Below are 22830 nucleotides of genomic sequence, written 5' to 3'. Positions count from 1 at the left end.
TCTGTTGTGGTACTACCGAATTTGCGATGCGTTCCTGAAAATAAATCAAAGATACACTGAATGAGTGGAAAGAACAAACATAAGTAGAATAACATCACCGTATGTCAAATTAGAAAAGAATTAAGTATGTACTGATTAGTAACATGAATTTTCTGTGTAGAGTACACCACTCCATTGCCAATGAAGCACCTATGAAGTGAAAACTGCTGCATTTCAGCAAATATTAAGCTGTCAAATGGCGAAGCATATAATCAGCTAATCTGACAACATGTTGCATTCACAATGTAAATGGGCAGCTGTGGACAGTGATGCTAGTGTTTACCAAGAGTCATTTTATAGGTGCATCTTCAAGGCCTTAAGCATTTGTGACGAAGCAAGCTGGGATATCTTTACTTCATCTCTTATTTTTCCACCTGCCTCCTTAAATTTCTTTTATTTTAATTTTTACCTAGTTATCTTTACATGTATGAATATAATCTGCATTTCCATAAAAGAGAAATGCTGGCCCTCTGCCTTAAGGAATATAGCACAAGGTCTAATTTTGTGCCTTCTTTTGTATATGTAATTAATTTCCAATTTATTTTGACCATTCCTAGTTAAATTTTTGTTACAGGGTGAAATCAGTAAATGTTCTGTGACAGATTCTATTGTTGACTTATAAATAAATATAAATTCTGTAGTAAATATAAACATTTGGGAGAAAAACTACTCAGATTCTTAAAGTATCTATTTGGCTCTATTCAAAAACATATTAGCAAAGTCAGCACTTAATTAATTCCAAAATAATTACCAGGTTTGTCAAAAGTATTGTATGTGAAACTATATTAATTTCATTATTTAAACAAATCATTCGGCCTAATCTTTGTGGTAGAAGGAACTAGTAAAAAGAATGAGTTATGCGTTTCATTGAATGAGTTAAGTTTTAATTGTAATTTTTGTAACTTAAATAGTGAAAATGTAAAGCTTCAGTGCCTATTATTGTGAGGATATACAAAAAAACTGAATTTTGGTGCTGAGACAGCCCGTCCACGGCCGATTTTCAGACAGGAATTATGTATTTGTTAAATTAACAACAATCCATCAACTTAACAGTGGAATAAGTGTAACACAAATAAGCAGTATGTTATGACAATGTTCAATTTATTTGAGGAATAGCGTCACACATATCGTATTATTCTGCAAGAACTGCCTAGTTAGGTTTTTACTGCTCATAGATATTCAATGGAAACCATTGCAGCAATATGCTGATGTTGCCTGCAACCTATTAATGAGGCCTTTCAACATTAAGGAGGAATCAAACCCTTGCACTAAGATAAGCAGTGGAAGCAGTCATCACCAGGAATGTTTTCAATTGGCTGAGATAACCAATTACTTTCTGTATATTAGATGGGAACTTCTTAAATATCTTCACACCATAGAATATAATTCCTAAGTTAGATTTCTGTCTTGTATTGATGGTGCAGATCACAGTTCAGCTTGAACTGATTTTTCACAGCCACATTACAGTTCTTTCTTGACACCTATATACCCACGATAATGACTGATTTTTTTTACCCACCAGACAGCATTCTCAGGTGCAGTATGATGCACAGGATGGGGAGAGCCAACTGTTGCCTTATCATCAGATGGTGCATGTTTGCAGCACTGCTGGAGAGGTGCAGCTGTGGCCAGGTGTGAATTGTACATACTTCTCACTACATTCAGTGTGTTCATGTTTTGTTCTCTGGCCATACCTACATGAGCCACAACAATGCTGGAAATATGCAATAAATATGTCCCATCTGATGATAAATCGCTTGTGAATTCAAAACCGGCCATGGTAAATAGAAACTGAAGAATAAAATCAAGGGCACCTGCCTGCTGCAAACCTTTACACAATTTTAAACCTGAACTGAAATTGCTTCTTCTGGCAACATCAGCCTGAAGAGAGGTATTTAACAAAAACCTTTTGGCATAAGACTACGATTGCTTGGGCTATTTAGAACTAGATGTGAATATTCCTTCAGAGTAACATGAGCAGTGACAGAGACCAATATGTTCATTATTATTACTTTTCTGCCAGTGAGATAGCTGGTAATCTGTAAGTAGCTAGGAAGTAGACATGAGTGTAAAACCAATGTAACCTACACGATTTTGGTACAACAGACAAATGATCCTTGAAACACAGCATTATTTCTTGTTAGACACACAAACTATATCTGAAGAACAAATTCAGTCTATATAAAGGGATCTACTGCTCTAACTATTATAAAAGGTAGATTGGCAAAACAAAATCATGACTTGACCCACTTGTTTTGAACAGTGATGTCATGGTTTAAACTATTTCAAGCACATACAATACGGTGACCATGACATCACTTATTACAACTGCAAACAAACATAAATAACATGTGGAGTATTTAACTCCAACAACAGTATGAAACTGACAGGAGAACAGAATGACGGAGGTGGTTTCGGGCGCGGGCAAATATACAACAGTAAGAATAATGACATTACAGCAAAACAAATATTTGCCCAAAAATCAAGCACATGGAATGTTCAAAATTTAACACAAAAAGGTAACAAAAACAAAATCTATTGTTTTTGTAAATTTTCATATATCAAATGAGGACTACAATACCAGTAACCTATACACAACTAAAAAACTCAACACCACAATTTTCACCTACATAGCTCCAACGAAGCCCTCGATACTAGTAACCAACATACAACTATAAAACATGGTGTTGCTCATTTCACTTCACCCATAATTCTCAAGCAAAGGTCTTGATATCGTGAACTTGCACCCAACTCCAAAATCCAATGACACAAATTGACCTATATAGCACCAAAAAACAAATCTCACTGTACAAAAAGCAACACACTCAAATGCTAAAATCTATTTTCCACACTTTCACTTACTCTACCTAAAGCAAAGACCACAGTACAACAAACCAAACCATGCCCACATGAGTAATATCAGAAACATATTCTAATGGTACATCAATAATCATGATACCAACCAATCACAATCCAACACAATTACCACACACTGACAAGAAAAATTTCAAAATTTATGAAAAATTGTGTCAACAGTGGCAAAATTGCGTCATCACTAATTTCAATATACACAAAGAAACTATAGTCCATAAACTCATACCATACATAGTGTAGTACCAATGTTCGATACCGCACTTGATAGGGGATGAAGTTATCGACCACGGTCCATATTAGTAGGATTGGACCCACAAACTGCGACCAGTGGCGCTCCGTGGCTTGTATCACGTTTCTAGCGAGCTCTCATCCACTCTTGCTCGGGACGTCAAGTAGTAAAACCTTCAGCTGATAGGAAGCAACCTCTGACAAGGCACTTAGTAACGTATGGCCCAAACGAGGTCACAATAGCTATCTGTTTTAATTGTATGTATGCAGCCAAGAAGAATCCTGTACAACCAGTTAAGTACAATATGTATTATTTTTTTACCAACGACTTTTAATTATTTTAGTCATTGCAGATCCAGACCATTCAGCCAGCACGTTATTGACGTTACTGACAAACCTGCTGTGATTTATATGTTTCTATATAGCATTGGCCACCAGACAACACTGGCGACAACTCGTTCGTCATGGTCATAACAATTGGCAACAAGGTTAAAGGTACAGATTTTTTGGAAAGCGGAACAGTGAAAGCAGCACTATTTATACGTGTTTACAGACTATATACCCTGCTGTGCCACCCATCCTCTCCACATGGTGTGATTGATGAATGCATGCCATTTTTTCCTACTACCGTTCTTGATTATTTGCTTTCGTTGTGATGGCAAATCCAGAGGCACAACTGTTATGATTACAGAAACAGCAGCCCAACGCACTACTGCACACATTGGGACCACTCGTCCAGGGACAACAAGAAGCTGTGCCACAAGTACCGGCTGCACACGAGCCGGCCGTACAGCGGTTCACAGCACCGCCGTTTCGCGCATTTGACTTCTGCGTGGAAAGATGGCAGGAGTGACATGTGCAGTTTTCACACCACCGTGCAGCATATGACATTCAACGTAAAACACGGCTGCATGTGCTTTTATCTTGTGTTGGCGTAGCATTGTACCTCATTCTCATCAAACTCTTCCCGAGAAGTTCTCCTGATCAGCACAGTTTCGAAGAACTTGTTCAGGAATTAACTGATTATTACAAGGAAAGTGTGAATGTTGTCACTAAGCAGTACAAATTTTTCCGCACAAAACGTGTACCTCATCACAATTACTGTGAGTGGGTAGCCACTTTGCAAGGCCTCACTCGTGAATGTGGCTTTTCATGTTCTTGTGGAATACCGTATTCTGACATAAGGGTACAGGATGCTATTGTGCAAAATGTGTCCAACAGACCCATTAGAGAGCAAATTCTTAAATTATCCAACCCCAATTTAGAACAAATGTTGGACATTTTGGACAGGCAGGACACTTCGAATTTTGCTGCAAATTCTTTTGAATCGCCTCCCACTGTCTGACAGGTTAGCAAGCTGGCTGCACGCGCATCACACATACATGATGCTGTACAGGCTCGGCGCACGCCTGCCCAATTCACTTCCAGGAGACAGACACCTGTTATGCGCCGGAAGAAGCAGCCTGCTTTGCGCTCATGCCCATCGTGTAACGCTGTGTGCCATTTTTGCAACAAGAAGGGACATGCCCAGGCAGTGTGTCTCAAAATACAAAAATCTAATGCTCCACATTACATTTCCAGACAAAGTAGCTTCCACCGGAACGGTTTCCAAAATAAAACTTCCTATCACAACGAGCCGTAAGCAATGGAAATAAATGTTGTACATTCGCCTCCAGTACCTGTGACATTGCCCAAGTGTGTGAATTTTCTTTGTGATGCCAGTGCAAGCCGACGTAAGGAGACCCGTCACACACAATCTGCCTGTCAACACAAGCCAGTGCACACTGCTTCTCAGAATGCTTTTTTTCGCTGATGGCAGAACAAACACTTATGAATTGCTTGGTTCACCTCCATTGAGTAATGCAAATGTTACGTTGGCTACCTACAGTGGTCAAAGTATCCAGGTTTTAGGACTGCAAACTCAAGTGATTTCTTTTCATGTACAGTGTTCACCCTCATCTGTAAACATTTGTGATCTTGATTTATTTGATGTATTCTCCTTAATTATGCACAATGACATACTAGCCGTCACTAAACGTGTTCCCACCAACAGTGTTACCGAACTAAGTCAAGAGTTTGCTGACATTTTTTTCACCAGGTTTAGGGCGCGAGACAAATTTTCAGATGCATATTGAATTGAAGGACAATGCACAGTCTAAATGTTTGCTCTCTCACACAGTGCCTCACGCGCTTTCTAGATGAAGTTGCTAAAACACTGCATGCACTTGAGGAACAAGGAGTGATTAAACCAGTGACAGCATCACTATGGGCTTCACTGTTGGTTATCTTAACAAAACCATCAGGCAAAATTGCTGCCATCAATCCTAAACTTGTTGTTTCAACATTTCCTTTGCCACGTCCACAAGACTTGTTTGACAAATTGTGTCAAGGTAAATATTTTTCCAAGTTAGATTTCAAAGATGCATATCTTCAAATTCCTGTGGATGATGAATCCAACAAAATTCTCGTCGTGAAAACGCATTTAGGTCTCTACAAATTTAAGAGGCTTCTGTTTGGATGAGCCTCTGCACCTGCACTATTTCAGCAGCACTTACAGGCTCTTTGTGCATCGATTTCTCCAATGTGTAATTACCTACATGACATCGTAGCTTCTGGTTCTACACAGCATGAACATTTGCATAATTTGAGACAGTTATTTGAAGTGTTACATGAGAATGGACTTAAACTCAATAAGGACAGGTGTACATTTTTTTTCTGAACAGTTATCCTACTTAGGACATGTAATAAACTCTCAAGACATCCTCCAAATCCGGATCATGTAAGAGCAATATCAGAGCTACCAGCATGCAAGACAGTTAAATAATTACAATCCATCCTTGGAAAGTTTAATTATTATCAAGAGGTTTTGCCTCGTGCATCATCTCTTGCAGCATCATTACATCGACTATGTTGAAAGAACGTTTCGTTCAATTGGTCGCTTGAATGCGAATGTGCCCTTCAGCAGCTTAAATCTGCGCTGTTATCTAGTACATAACCTTTTGGCCTCACGGTTGATGCTTCCGAATTTGGGATCGGAGCTGTTCTTGCTCACAAAATTGGTTTGCGCAATTGCCTGATCGCATTTGCTTCAAAGCTACTCTCCTCTGCACAACGTAACTACTTGCAGATCTAGATGGAAGCTCTTGCTTTGATTTTTGGAGTCACTAAAACCGATGCCAACACACTATCCAGATTGCCAATAGCTGAAGACTTGCTGTCTCACTCTTCTGAACAGGCTTGTATGTTACCTGGTGTGCAAAATGATGATGTAGTAGAAAGTTTTCCTGCTGACTTTTGTCGTATAACCACAGCAACAGTTAACAACCTAGTATTAAGTGTCGTTTTGCATCATGTCACTAAGCAATAGCCTTTGCCAAAAAATTTGGATCGAAGAACCATTGGTTCGTCTTTTTTTTGTGCAGACAACTTTTTGTCCAATGTGACGTCATCTTGCTCTGCACGGAGAACAATCAGTCTAGTCTTATTGTTCTTCATTCTCTGCAGTCAGTGTGCTACGACTTCTTCAAAAAGGTAATTAGGGTATAGTACAGACAAAACAGTTAGCTCGCCGTCACTGTACCTAGTTTGGTATTGTTGCTGACACACCCAAGATTTGTTCTTCTTGTTCCGTGTGTGCAGAAAACAATCCGCACCACCGTAGAAAATTTTCTCTTGGCTAAAGGCAACTTTGCCACACAATAGCTTACATTTAGATTTTGCTGGTCCTGTTTGGGACGCACGATGGGTAATTCTTGTTGATTCTTTTAGCAGTTTTCCATCTGTTGTCCACATGTCATCAACATCGTCTGCTACCATCAAATACTTGTCTTCCATATTTAGCATAGAAGGATTGCTACAAGTCATTGTCACTGACAATGGACCTCAATTTGTGTCTGCAGGTTTCAAAACCTTTTGTGAAGCTAATGGTATCCAGCATTTAACTTCAGCACCATTCTCCCCTCAATTGAACGGAGCATTTGTTGCATCCCCCACACAATTTTTCTTTCCCATGGCAGATGATATTGTCTATTTTCGTCATTCCCACGGCAATCGCCGATGGTTGAAAGGGTGCATCCTTCGCCATCTTGGCTGTGCAATGTTTGTCATATCAGGACCATCTGGTGAGGCATGCACGCATCAGAAGCAGATGCGTCTCATTAGCCGTGGGGTCTCTGCCACTTGCCCTATGTTTCCAGTGTCGGCTCCGTCGGGGCTGCCCTTGCAGGGGCCTCTTCCTTGCTCTCCACACCCCTGGGTGCCAGCGCCCGTAGCTTCGCCTTTGCCATGCGATGATGCGCCAGCGCGGATACCATGTCTCACAGTGGAGTCACCCGCAGTGCCAGAAATGCTGCGGGGACCAGATGACCATATGGACCAGGTGCCTTCAATTGTGATAGGGCACAATGAAATTCCAGTTACCACGCCATCCAATGCCACAAAACAGTCTGCACTTCCTGATTTCCTTCTTTGTTGCGGTCGGGTGCCCCGACCCGATGGAGGTCCACCCTTCGGTTGCTCCGATAGTTGTAGAAGTGCAGATGCCTCATGTTGATGTGCACCCTGGAGCAGGTTTCCAGGCGTTTCCTGTCTCGCGTTGGTCAGAATGGCAGGGTGTAGGTGGGCATGCCTCACCTGCAGTCAGGCTCCCCACTTCCTCGATTACATCAGCATGGCGTCCTCCATGTGGCGGTCATAAGCCATATTCAACGGCCGTTCGCAGATTTGCGAGGGAGGAATATGGTATCAACGTATGATACCACAATTGTCAGCGGTTGAAGTTATCAATTGCGGTCCGTATTAGTATCATTGTACCCATGAGTAGCTAGCGCTGCTCTGCCGCTTGCATTAAGTTTCTAGCAAGCTCTCGTCCACTCTTGCTCGGAATGTCAAGTAGTAAAGTAGCATAGCCTTCAGCTGATAGGAGGCAACCTCTAACAAGGCACTTAGTAATGTATGGCCTAAGTGAGGCCTCAATAGCTATCTGTTTATACTTATATGTATGAAGCCAAGAAGAATCCTGAACAATCAGTTAAATACAATATATATAATATTTTCCAACGACTTCTCATTATTTTAGTCATTGCAGATCCAGACCATGCAGCAAGCACCTTATTGACATTACTGACAAACCTGCTGTGATTTATATGTTTCTATTTAGCACTGGCCACCAGCCAACACTGGCGACGACTCGTTCATCGCCATCATAAAAGCAAAAATATCTCCCACTGCAACACGTAATGACCTACTCATAAATATCTGTATCTTATTCACAATTGAAGAAAAAAGAAAAAAAATAATATTAAATCTCTGACCATAAGAAACACATTCCACTAATATTTCCAAACATAAAAATGAATCCATCAGCCACAATGTGAAAATTCAAACTATCTCAGCAGAAATTCTTCCAATAGCAACCTGAAACATTCAATTCATGTCAAACAACTCACTAACATACATCTAGCACACGAGAGCGCCCCTAAATACTACAACACATCACCTACAAACACAGACAGACTCAGAAACATCAAACCTGACCATGACATTACCACCACATCACAGGTATGTAACAGGTCTATGCAGATGGGTGTAGCATCAGCACCTGACCTTGAGCAAATAACGCGACAGTAGCCTCAGATAGTAAATGTGAGGCGGAAAGCAAAAAGGGACCTCTTGTCGGAAGAGTAAAATTTTCAGTACAGGAAAAAACATTCAATAATGTGTAAAATATCAATTTTCGTTTTTTTAAATATATTTTAACAGTTTACTTTATTCTGAACACGCCCATATTGATTTGAAACTTGTTTGAATGCAACAAAAGTCAATTATATCATTAAAAACAATCACAATGTCAGTCTTCGGAAAAGGGACCTCTTGTCGGTATCGGAAAATAACATTGGTTCGACAAGAGGTCCCTTTTCTAAATATCGCAGCTATACATGCAGTACTTCACAAAATAGCATCTATTAAATTTTAGAAGCATTTTAAGGAGCTCAGAGTAATTTTGTATAAAAGAAAACTGTTCAGTGATTTCAATAATTCCAAACACACATGGTCCTATTTTTGCGAATGCCTACAGATATTGCCAATGTATAGTTGGTAGCCCTCAAAGAACAGCTGTCAGCTGACGTTACAAATTCGTGTTTACAGCTTGCTCAGTTTAAAGTATGCAATGTGTGAAGATAGAATTGTGAAAGCACTAAACGATACTGGTCTTGGTGGTGATTTATATGATAAAAATTTACAAAGTATTTCAAGATTATTTTTCTGAAAGAATGCCAAGTAGAGACGAATCAAGTGATGAGGAACTGGAACCTCAAGGTGATGAGTCAGTTAACCTATTTGATATTTCTTTATTACAAGACATTCCGAAGTTTAATGAAGCCTTAGGTAACAACGATAATGTTACTGATAATGTTATTATTGAAATAGAATGAAATGTTAATAGCGATCAAGTTGTAGATGAGAATGATGGTGCTGAAGACTTTGACCTGGTAGTAACTGATGACTGCATAAATTTAATTGACTCTTTTGATGCTGACAGAGACTATGCTCTTGTTTCAAAGCTTTTAAAAGCAGATTGCGGGTGCAAAGAAGACTGTTGCAATTACTGTTCAGTTGATGAATATTTGGAAATGAATCGTGAATGTGCTGAGACTGATCATTATGAGAACAATGTCAACACATTAGATCAAGTAATTTTAGGCCAATTGCGGTGTGTCACTTCAGATTCTTCTTTGACAGCTCGTAAACATAAAGTACAAACTGAGAGGAAACAGTCACAAAGTAAATACTCAGTAAAAGGTCAGCAAGTTTGTACAAACACTTACATGTTTTCCAACAATATTAAAATTACAAGACTAAAGCACTGTAACAAAAATGTATAATGATGCAGGACTGATTGTCAAAGCTCATGGTAATGCAAGAAAACTTACTAAGAATGTGACTTCTTTTTCTGATTCAGAGTTTGTTGTAAGGTTTTTACACAATTACTCAGAACAACATGCCATAATTTTATCAGGCATAAGTAGCACTCAGTACAAAGCAAATTTTAAGCTTCTACCTTCAAGTGATGATAAAGCCAAATTTTTTGAAACTTATATGGCTTCCTTTACAAATGATATGCCCGTAAAACCAGTATCAAGTAGAGTGTTTTGTAATATTTGGAAAGAGATATGCCCAAAAATAGTTGTCATGAAGCCCAAATCAGATCTCTGTGCATTTTGTCAACAGCATTTCACTTCAGGAACTGCAATGGCATCATTGCCTGAAGAAACTAAAATGGAAACTATTGAAAAAATGAGGTCCCATCTACAACTTGTTGCAAAAGAAAGAGTGTTTTATAAGGGAACTATCAAAAAGACTACAGAAAATTTTGAAGATGGTGATAGAAGTTGTGCACACTACAGTTTTGAAATGGCCCAGCAGGTACACATACACAGTAACCCGTTGCAGCCTGGACCTATTTAGTTCTTGGTTCCATTCAGAATAGGTATATTTGGGGTTATGTGTGAGACTGTGAACAAACAAGTAAACTATCTACTCCCAGAAAGTGTATGAACAACAATGGGATCCAACACATGTTAACTCAGCTGTTGCTGTTGGAAATGAAATAAGTGAAGTTGCTGTGAATACATAACATAGTTAAAAATATAAATATTATGCAAAAAAAAGTTCAGAATTTAATGCTGAATGTAAAAACTACAAAAAATCAAATTCCTAAATTTTCGACACGAGGTACCTTTTCGCTTTCCGCCTCACAAATATTGATGAGGCAATGACTGCCAATTGGCAAGTAAACAGGACTAATTTATCTAGAAAGAAGCTTTATCACTGTTGGAACATTTTTTCAGTGTTTGCATCTTCTTGGTACAACCCAAAAAGGTCAGAACTGCCTGCTTTGCACTTAGAAATCTTTCTCACTGTACTGGCCCACAAACAAGACTGACAGCACAGTCTTATTCAATCTGTCCTACAGCATATTCTTCTTAATCAGCGCAGCTAAGATTTAAAAATTGTCTATTCTAACACTGAAATTCATATACTCACACCCTAAACCATTTACTCCCCACTGGTACTTGAGATTAAGAATAAACAGACGCTGATTTTCTGAATGTAAGCCGAGACATTCGCATAAACCCTTACCTGCTACTTCAGTATCCTGTTTTGCAAATGCAAATCTCTCACAGTATCTACTGTTTAGCTGCATGTCACTTTCTGCTTTTAGCACGTCCCATCGTTAAACGCTTCAGTGACTGAAAATAAAGTTCAAGAACTTCACTACTTAACAACTCAAAATGTTTGAATGAGAGTTAATTTTCAAGAAGCCTTCCAACAACCATATAAACAGTACTAAATTGCATACAACATAGCTTTGTACTCTTTAATATAAGCTTACAACTATGAAACTAAATCTGCAGTTTATAACGTTCTCAGTACAACGCTGTACTTGCAGCTTGAGCACATACGACACAGTATTAAATAAATCCTATACATTTATATTCTACGGGAAAATACGATATGCTAACTGATAAACTTACTTAACTCCCAAAATGTCAATGTATATTACGTTTCCTATTCTCTCTCCAACAATTTTGCAACCCAGTTTGCGTTCTGCTTTTCGTATCTCATAAATCGGAACAGCACAAAGCCTATCGCGGTGTTACCACTACAGTTCTACGAATAATATACTAACTTGACCAAAACAATAACAAACACAGATCTTCTGCTGGCTAAAAATTTCGTCTTCAAAGTTTATACTCACAGTGCCTTCAAATGGGTGTGGTAACTTCTGAGAACTATATCACTTCTCCTTGTTTCGCTGTCATTAAAGTGTTGTGCGATTCACCGCCAAACACTGTACTTGTATCGCTTTATTACATATTTACAAATATTGCAAAACAAAGTAAATTGACTAATTCAACGAAAGCTGGGTCCATGGAAATACAAGTGTAATAAATAACTTTGCAATGGTTCGATACTCGTTAACTATCGATAGTTGTGCGCGTCGAACTTGTAGCCTATAAATAGCGGCTCTTCGGCGCTTCACTCTATTGAGAAACGTAAAGTACAGCAGAATTGTAATGAGTAATACTTGTCGTAAATTTGTTTGTAGTGTGGGAAACCACTTGAACTCCGCCTGCAGTTACTGTTCGAGTGAATTAAGTAGCTCTGCAGTTGCTGTTGCCGGTCCCAAGCCCGGAGAAAGGAGGAGGGTTGGCGACACGAAAGCCGTAAAAGAATCGACATAAAATAGTTGGAGAGATCCTTTTGAGCTTAGGACCATAGTCATAATGACGACTACGATAATAATAATATTGATTAACCCACACAATTTCAACGAGCGTAACAAGCAGGAATGTTGGCTCTTCCCCAATCAAACCGAAATGCAAATACTTCTGAGCATAACCGTTCCTATTGAATAAAACTTTTCCTGGTTGTCCCTATTCTTACAACAGCAAAATATAACAGTTTACGAATGGATAACTTGCACACCCTCCGCGCTTGTGCCAATTCCTGCTGTTATCTGTCAGTGTAACAGCGCCAAAGGACTTGTTAGTACGTAACGACAGCGTGTTTAGTTTGGAAGTCGAGACAAATTTATTGTAGTGGTGGACACAAGGAATCGGATATTCTAACCACTGCTTCTCAGTATATTTATTCCTTTATGAAACTGGTTGAAAGTAATGTGTCTACAACGAATAGCTTAATATATAGTATCAATACTAGTGATAAGATCAATCTACATAAAAACGTAAAATCACGTGCCTTGGCCCAAAAAGGCACCCAATATTCAGGAACAAATAGATTCAGTTAACTGCCAGCAACCATTAAAAACTTTGTTTCAGATGAACTACTGCTTAAACAGAGTTTGAATGGCGTTTTGGTAGGAAACTCATCTACTCTGTAGACGAATATCCTAACAGGGATAGTTAGACCAGCTTATGTAAAAATTTCTGTTTTGGCAACACTTAGTCACAACAGTTAAGATTAGGTATGATGATAAATTTATCAAATATTTATAACTAGGTTTCATTCTGATAGTGTATGAATTCTGTAAATATTAGCAGTTCCAATTTATTGTAATATGTTCACATATTACGACAATCTCCTGACAAATGATTGGAGAAGTGAGTGTTGCATTCATATGTTCTATAATTTTTATGTTATACTTTCTGACATGTTCCACGCCCATGAGAGTCGTGTCACTTTTGGGTCTATGGAACAAAAACTTAATCTAATCTAGAAAGAAAATTTCATCTCATCAAAACAGTCAATAGAAATTGTGAATTAAATTTCATTATGGGGCTTTAAATTTCTAGTAATGGAATAACAATATCTTTGTGTAAACTTCACAGTCAAGTAGATTACCACATAGTGCAGTACAAGTATGTATTTAGAATATGATTTATAAGCCCTTTGTAATGTTTAATTGTGTTTCAGCTACATTTTCTGACATGATAGAGAAAGAATTTAAAGTATGACTAGTAGTAAATCTGGCAAAAATTACAGTGATCCCTTAGGCTGCCCTCATCTGATGAAAAGTTTAATTTATAATTGCAATTACTGTTGATCTGCTAATGTAATGACCAACCTTGCCTTCCATTTGCTGAAACATTCACTGATAACCCCAAAAGTAACATTGTTTTTAACTTTACTAGTAGAGAATTAAAATTGTAATAGAAATTTTCTGCATGTGTTTACCACTCAGATGCCTTTTACTATGTGAATCACAGCATTCTCTTAAGTAAATTAGAATATTATGGTGTCAACAGTAGCGCTGCAAAATGGTTTGAGTCTTATTTAACTAACAGGAAACAAAGGGTGTCATTATGAAATACTTGAGCATTAAGCAGTCTTCATCTGACTGGGAATTGATTACGTGTGGTGTTCCTGAAGGTTCCATCTTGGGTCTGTTGCTTTTTCTTGTTTGCATTAATGACTCCTTGCCCATTACATTCCCAGATGCTAAGTTTGTTTTATTGCAGATGGTACAGACATTGCAATAAGTAGGAAGTCAAGTACAGATTTAGAAATGGCAGCTAATCAAGTTTTCACTTACGTTAATAAACTATTGAAAACTAATTCACTGCAAAGACACACTGGAACCTGTAAGAGATTTCCTTGTAGCATGTGCATAGCACATGAAGACATGCAGATCAAAGAGGTTGACAGTGTTAAATTTCTGGGATTATAACTCGATAATAAATGCTGTTGGGATGGGATTTGCAGTCAGAATGATGTCATATGTAGTAAATAAAATAAGAACTTGGATTTTTTTTATTTTCTTTCTGTAATGTCATATGGGATCATATTCTGGAGTAACTGATGAAGCCGAGCAAAAGTTTTTAGCAAGCAAAAGCATAACACAAGATTCATTTGTTGTGTATTTCAAGAAAATCATGTAGAAACCTGTTCGAGGAACTTTGTATCCTAACCATTGCGTCTCAGTATATTTATTCTTAATGAAATTTGTTGCAAGTAATATATCTCCATTTCCAACCAATTGCTCAATACATAGTATCAGTACTAGGAATAAGAACAATGTACAAAAAAAAACTTAAAATCTCTTACCTTGGATCAGAAAGGGGTCTAATATCCAGGAACACACATTTTCAATAAATCACCAGCAACCATTAAAAACTTGGTTTCAGATAAAGCACAGTTTAAACAGAGTTTGAAAGACTTTCTGGTAGACAACTTCTTCTACTCTACAAATAAATATCTTAACAGTGACTGTTAGACCATCTTAAGGAAAAATATTAGTTTGCACCAATAGGTCACAACTGACAAGATTAGGTATTTTGTGAATGATAAATTTATTAAAAGTGCATAGCTGTGTTTCATCCTGACAGAGTATTAATTCTGTAAATATTAGGTTTCTAGTTTACTGAAATGCATTTACCTATTTTGACAGTCTGCTGATAACTGATCAGGTTTTATGTTCAGCTACTTGGAGACCATTTGCAGCTATTCATGTTTGGAACAATGGTGGAATTTTTATAAATAACCGTGTACTTGGTTACCGGGCCACAACTGTTCGCCCTAGGTTTGAATAACTTTCTGAACAATTCAAGTGTATGATTTGGGCACAAAGATCACCCAACGTGAATCCTTTCATACATTTATGGGACATAATTGAGATGTCAGTTCATGCACAAACTTGTGTACCCGGAACATTTACAATTATAGAGACAGCATTGGACGATATTTCTGCAGGGGTCTTCCAACAATGTATTGAGTCCATGCCACGTCATGTTGCTACACTACTCCGGGTAAAAGCACGTCCAACATATCAGGAGGCAACCCATCACTTTTGACACCTCAGTGTATTACACTGTTAGTCCGTGAATGTATTTTATTTGTAGGAGATAGTGTTCTTACATAATTTGTGAACCCAAAGAAGCAATTCTGCTCCCGTGGATAGGTTATCTGCTGCAATTGACATAGATACGAACCGTCAGGCATACCACACATAACCTTCTACATTCCACCAGTGGTGCCATCCAGGTCATTAAAAATGAGATGCAGATTCTACATTGCCCACCTCCTGTGTTTCAACCACTAGATTTTGTGCCACACACCAATCCACTTTGGAACAGCATAGTTTCAACCACACTGGTCATGACATTGGACACAGTGATATAATCACATAACAATGCTTCACACATAATTACAACAGTATCGTAAGACATCAAATTCAGAGTGAACATGTTTCCAGTCATTTCACGTTCACTGGTACCACATGTGAAATCAACAGAAATATCCACTCATCAGCTTTCGCAGGCCTCCCACAATGTATTTGCAAATTCAACCCCAGTGTTTGCAACCAGTCAACTGAAAACTTAGTTGCAGTAAATGGAGAGCATTTTCAAGTAACAGCTAATTAATGACTCTTTAGAATAGTTCACTTTGGTGACCAGTAATCTTGATCAACGTGTTACTTCATGTGTTGGACATTGTATTATGACGCTCCCTGCACCAAGCCTACAATGCCCTCATGATGGTGCTTATTTCACATTGCGTAAAATCAGTGGGTCAAAGGCTCACACAAGTCCTGTACCATGAGAGGCATGATGACATGATTCTGTCTGAATTCTGGAGACATCTGCATGGAATGATTATCAGTTTGGATGCTTTATTGTTACACATTTGGCAACAACAATTGCTACCAAAGTGAGGTTAATTTTAGTTGCTCAAGAAGGGCAACCAATATACTAGTTACCAATAAAGTACAAACCTTGCCCAAAACATGTGCCACAGTGGCCGCCACGATAACGTCAATTCACTCTGAAGGAAGCCAAACTATCACAGACCAGCCCAACATGCTGCTGCCTTGCCACCATGCCACATCTACATGAAAGTCACAGAGTGTTCTCGAGTACCTGTGAACTCCCCATGCCACTGTCAAGAGACTAACTAAGCAGTCGTAAGCATTGCACTATTGATCGTGACAGCTGAGCACAAACGAGTCCCCTGCAAATGCCTACAGTCGTTTCATAGCCATGAGGCCACTTAGTCAAATGTTTGCTGTTCCACAGACATTTTGGTCACCTGGCAATGAAGTGCAAGAAATTATATTTGCACCTTAACGCCGAAACATGATTTGGTTGCAACAGTGTGACACCCACTTACAGCACCTACTGTTTTAGAACAGTTAGCACCCTATGTTGAAAAGCCAGTATAGGACTGCGCAGCCTAATGCTTCTATCGGCATGCCTCCAAAGCTGCCGACTACCGAATGACTGCACAACACTACGTCAGAAAGGCTGTTCATTACCAACCACTATTCAGGGCTAGTTTTATTAATCAAATGGGATCAGAGATCAGCACACTGCCACACTAAGGCCAATTTAATGGCAGTTAACAAGTCCGTCATACGTGCATATGGGCACAAAACATTTGAGGCTGACAACAGTCTCTTTGAGAACTGCAAGTGGACTTACAAATTAACCAATGTTGCTCAACCAATTTCAGGTGCTGATTTCCTCACACAGGTTGCACTGACCACCAATTTACTAAATGAATGACTGATACACTCTGTCAACAGTCATACTATTCTTGCAGGAAAGGCTCATTCATCAAAGTACACAATGTCCAGTGTGTATAATTGAAGTGCTAACACCTCAAATGACCATCAACGTTAATGGGAGTCCTACTGCTGCAACTTGAAATTACATCTCCATACCATGAAACAAAGTTATGTAACAATCAGGCATGAAATAATCAAGTTACATGAGGACAATGTGGTGTTGAATGATACCCTATTGGAAACAGAAGGCAAACTTCAAGTGGCCCACAAAACATAAGAACAACATAGGACAGCTCTGCATTGCATCTGTGCTTTGCACACAACTGCATCCACGGAGTAACTGTGGCCCGTAAAATCACAGGGCATGGGCACACATACTATGGTTTACCATATCTCTACCAGACCTGGTCTGCAATATTGTCACAAGTCCATTGGATTGTGTGAAAATGTCTACTGCCGATATCCAGTGGCTACACAATGTAACAAGGAGAAGCAACACCACACATTCCTCCCCCTCTGTCTGCTACCAATGACATTCCTACCAACCATCATTCTACAGTTCTGGCTGTGTCACTGACTGCAGTTACATGTCCATCATGTCCAGCCACCCACACACAAGCTGGCTGTGATGTCAAATTTGAACTGTCTCTCATCTTTTAGGAGCGGGAGGGGGCAAATGCTGTGTGGGAGTTACATAATCAACTAATAAATGTGTGACAAGTGCAGTGCGTCTTTAATTACTCATATTGTTTGTTGCTTCCTGTTCTTGTTTGTTCACTAATACACTGTTATTCCCTGTATGTATTTTATATGGAGTAGATGGTGCCCCTACATGGTCCCACATTGTACAGTAATTCATACTATAGGCCTATACTGAAATGTGCACAATAAAATTAATAAATGTGTACATTTGGTAGACTTTGCAACTGAACATGTTATAGAAGCCTCTTTATGGACCTAGGGATTGTGACATGTATACACTCCCTGGTGGTGTTTTTGGTTAACAGCAGGAGTGAATTTAGGATGAATTCAGCAATTCACAATCACATAACTAGATGAAGTAATAATTCCGATGTCAGTTATGTATCCCTTTCTAGGGTTCATAATGAAGTTATATTTTTGTGTACAAAAGCCTATAAAAGGTAACCAGTGGGCTGCAGGCAGAAAACTGAACATTTGCAAATATTGAAAAACAATATAAAATAATACCTCATTAGCCACTCTTTCAACAATTTATCAGAATATTTGAAGTGAAGAATGTAAATTCTGTTAAAAATTAAGCACACTGTTTCATATAGATACATGACAGTGGCAAAACATTGAGTTCTTTAAAAGGAGTCAAGTGATGGAAGAGAAAGGCACTTATTTCATTATTTTCTCTTTTGTGCAATAAATATATTTTTGAGAGTATGTCCCAAAATGGAATGCAGTGTGGCATTACAAAGTGTACAACTGCAAAGCAGGCACATTTGACTGTTTCTGTGTTGATGACTTTACTCAGTCTGTTTAATGACTTCTCTTTAAGTATTCCTACTGTCGAGTACTGTATATCAACATATTGTGAGGAATTTTGTAGTTGCATTTTTATGTTTGTATCAGCAGTCAGAGCTTTGAGTTGATGAGAACATTATGTTAGAATGACCAGAAGACATTACCAATAGACCATTCTGAATGTTTAGGGACAGATCATTGCAAAGTATGATAAACAGATTTGCTTAAAGTGTGAAAATTGAGAAAATCCTTGTCTTAGTGCTTACTGCTTTAACCAACACTTTCACTACTTGTTTGGTGATTACAACTTTTTGGACTCTGTTCAAAAGATATGATCTGAACCTGTAACTGCATTTTCCCCTAATTTGGTACTACCATAGTTTCTCAAATGTAATGTATGGTTGCCAAAGTTTGTGAGCTCAAGGAATAGCCTGTTGTGTGTTTTCTGTTACAAAATGCACTATAAAATTAATCAAAATGAATATAACGCTCCATTTATCATTACCCCTTCTAAAAAGACAAACTTTTGGAGAACCAATAAGCAATAACTTCCAAGGAAGCTCTTCAGGCCAATAGTTATTGCACTTGCAGCTAACCTACCGGCACTAGTTTATGTGGCCAGCTGGTACTAAAACATGGAATTTCATCTAAATTACTCTAAAAAAAAGAATGATTTGTTAACAATTAATATAGTTTTTGAGAATTGTTAACAAGAGTCCTTTATTATGCATAAAACACAGATGATAACTTGAAATGAACTTCCAGTGTGCTATATTTTAAAACAAATATTGAATCAGAACACATACACCACAGTCTCTCCCTGTGAGTTTCCAATAGTTCTGTTACAAAAGCCAGCCCTTTTCAGTGGCTTAGTAAACAATAAATGCATTATTCACTGAAGTATTTAGTAATCTTCGAAGATGGATAAGTTATTTGGAGGAAGTAACTTCTTTTGTGATGCACAATATCGCCTTTAGAAGGGTAGGTCAATGACAGTATCAGTACTGCTAGGCAGCTCGAAACCGGTCATGGTTAAATAAAATACATCTACATAAAAGGTGACTGGTTGCAGTAATTTCTGAAAACCTTTTAGTATCAGTACTTGACTTAGTTACAAATATATGTCAGGGTTTTGAAGACAAAAGAGTCTAGAGCACTGGTACCTTGTGAGCTTAGTAAGGTATTCAATTGTACCTCATGTAAGGCCCTCCTCAGCAATGTAAAATCATATGGTGCTGGGGGAGCTGTTGGGCAAATTCCTACCTGAATATCAGTGCAAGGAGTAGACTACATTGAAAAGAAGTTGAAATGGAGTGCACCATAGGAACCTGTAATGGGCTCTCTGTCGTTCGTGATTTTTGTTAGTAACATAAGCATCAATGGGTACACCTTGCAGTTTGCAGATAATAACATTTGTTCTCAAAAAGGGAGAGTGTCACTTAGGCTTTTCAACAAGCAGAAGTCCTATTAAGCAAAGCCAAGGCCTAGTGTATTATGAACAAGATGAAAATTGTTGAATACACAGCAGCCATGGGCTTTTTCATTAATTCTATGTTAACATGGCAACAGCCCACAAAATGGTATATTCCAAACTTTCCTGGGTCCTGTATCTGCTGGGAAAATTACAAGGTGTAATATTGGACAAGTAGCTTCCAACAGTGTACAATGTAATGTTCCAAAGCTGCATGAGACATGGGCTGCTGCTGTGGAGTCACTCTGCAGGCTGCAAGAATATACTTTGTTTAAGCTCATATGGAGGTAAATCATGCACGTTACAGAAAGAGAAATAAATTTCATAGCCACAGCACTGGCAATAGACAGTATAGAAAGCCCTGGATGTTGATTAACAAAAACACACAGGGCGTCCACATGGCGGTTCTCGAACTGTTGAATGCACTACCTAAGGGTATCCTGTCATTATCACTGGAGCAATTTAGGATTAAAATTTTGTCTGAACTGTACACTATGTTCCAGAACTGATTTCATAGTTGTATTGTCATTGTACATTAGATTATAATCGAGTTGATCTCTTCATTATATATTTTATAGCATCATAGTTTAAACCGCAGTCTTTCATTCAGTTTATTGTTGTAATACTACTGTAATCTTGATGCAGTCTGTTCAGCTATGGCTGGTTAACAACAGAGGGCAAGTAATAAATGGACAAGATGTCAGTCTGGTTTTTGAAGATAATAAGCAATGTTATCCTAACCACAGGATTATTCATTAGGCTTTGTGTTATAATATTGCAAATTTCAGTAGGTGTGAGCGGGCAAGGAAAAAGTTATCTTGGGAGCAGCACAGAGCTTGTACAGTGACTGGGTACAGAAGGATTGATAAAAGAAGAAAGTTCGTCATCAATGTTTATAAAGTGATTGTTGAATATTTCACATAATTTTTTTGCTCAGAGGAAACACCATCTTCATTCTTAATACATGTTATTGATTGACTTCTTTCCTTTTCACCAACAGCCTCACTGATGACTTTCCATATAGTTTTTGATTTATTACTTGAATTGAGTATAAACTGCCAGTTGTACATTCTCTTGGCTTCACAACAAACTTGTTCACTTTGCAATAGTTATTGAATAACTTATGTAGTTTTACTGTGAACATAGAGCAGTCTTTTGTTTCTGCAAGAGGTTTGTGTTCCTGACACCAGCAATTTATTACTAGACATTTTCCATATAGTTTGCTTAGATCTAAGTTTGGTTGGAAATGCTACATCTTCATGGTTGTACAGAATACTCAAATTCTGGTACCTTACAGTCAACATCACTATCACAATGTACACCCTTCCAGTCAGCTTCATGGAACACATGTGTGAAGGTGAATAGGCTATATTATTTTCTTCAAACTTTCCTGGTGATCTGTCAACATCTTGAGAGTCAGGTACAGCCCAAGCCTTTGCAGCATCTGTGCTCAATGTCTATCATCCTGCTTTTCTTGTTGCCCTCCTTTGGGAAATATGTCTGGCTAGTTTTGGGAATGCGTACTGAAGCTTTAGTATCCTGACATCAGAACAGTCCCTCAATTGTTTTTCCTCTCTTTCTTCATTCGCCATCTCCTGCCCTTCCTCTGCTTCAACATTTGAGATTCCTCTTTGTTTCTTCTTCCTTCCTGTTTGCTCTTGAGGGCTGGCCTACATGTTTGAAATGTTAATGCTGACTGGGTAATGTGTTATTCCTAGCCCCGTGTCAACAGGTAGTGTTCACACGTAGACCCTGCTACAGGCCAGGTGCAAGGAGGGATGACTGCCTGAGCTGTTACCTTCCCCAATTGCCAATATGTCACTCTATCAGGAGTTTTGGAGGTGTGAACAATCACCTAAGGCAGGTGAGGCCCCCTTGGAAGGGCCCCAGTTGGAAGTAATGCACCATCGAAGGCACTGTCAATCATGGGGGATTTTCTCCCAATGAGCCAATCATCATTTCTTTCTACATCTACTAAATGTAAACAGAATGATGGTAAAGATTCAAAGAATCTCCCAGTGGGACCTCGTTCCCTCATGGTATCACATACTGAACAATGTCAGTCCTTTGCTACTGTTAATGTGTTTATTATTCAAAAAGGTTTTGCTGCAATTGCAGATCCTGTGAAATATTGCCACAACTTATGTAATGGAACTTTGCTTTTGGAGTATAATTGTGATTTTCAGGCCCAACAACAGCTTACAGCTTCACTCCTCCACAGTTACCCTGTTCATGTTGGGGCCCACTGAATACTGAATTCTTTGCATGGTGTTATTTACACTAGACTGCTTGGAGGTCTGACCAAGGGAGAAATCCAATCTTACCTCTCTGATCAGGATATCACTGCAGTCCATCAGGTAACAAAAAGGTTGATGCAACTTTAGTGCCTACACACTCTTTTTCTCACGTTTGATCAAGCAGTGCTTCCACTGAAGATCAAAGTAGATTATGAAGTGATCACGATGCAACTGTACATTCCAAACTGGATGTGTTGCCACCAGTGTCAACATTACAACCTAATTCACATGTCCTGTTGAAACAAAACTAAATTAGTTATTTGTGGTAGGGTTGCTCACAAGGGCAATTGCCACTTCCTCCTCCATGCTGTATCAATTGCAACAGCGATCATGCAACCTCCAGCGGAAGGTCCACAGCATTAGATCCAAATAGGAGGAATTATGGCTTCTCTTCGAATCAT

The 22830-nt window shown here is 38.6% G+C and overlaps 1 long non-coding RNA gene across 2 annotated transcripts in view; it reads right to left on the bottom strand.

Moving 5' to 3' along the window:
- LOC126299261 (uncharacterized) overlaps positions 1-22830 on the bottom strand; it is a 717934-nt gene that overhangs the window by 189022 nt on the left and 506082 nt on the right. The gene's annotated exons all lie outside the window — the stretch shown is intronic.

This window comes from Schistocerca gregaria, chromosome X, assembly GCF_023897955.1.
Source record: "Schistocerca gregaria isolate iqSchGreg1 chromosome X, iqSchGreg1.2, whole genome shotgun sequence".
In the NCBI taxonomy this organism is placed as follows: Eukaryota; Metazoa; Arthropoda; class Insecta; order Orthoptera; family Acrididae; genus Schistocerca; species Schistocerca gregaria.
The sequence above is the reverse complement of the archived record's forward strand: the minus strand, read 5'-3'. Positions and strand labels throughout refer to the sequence as shown.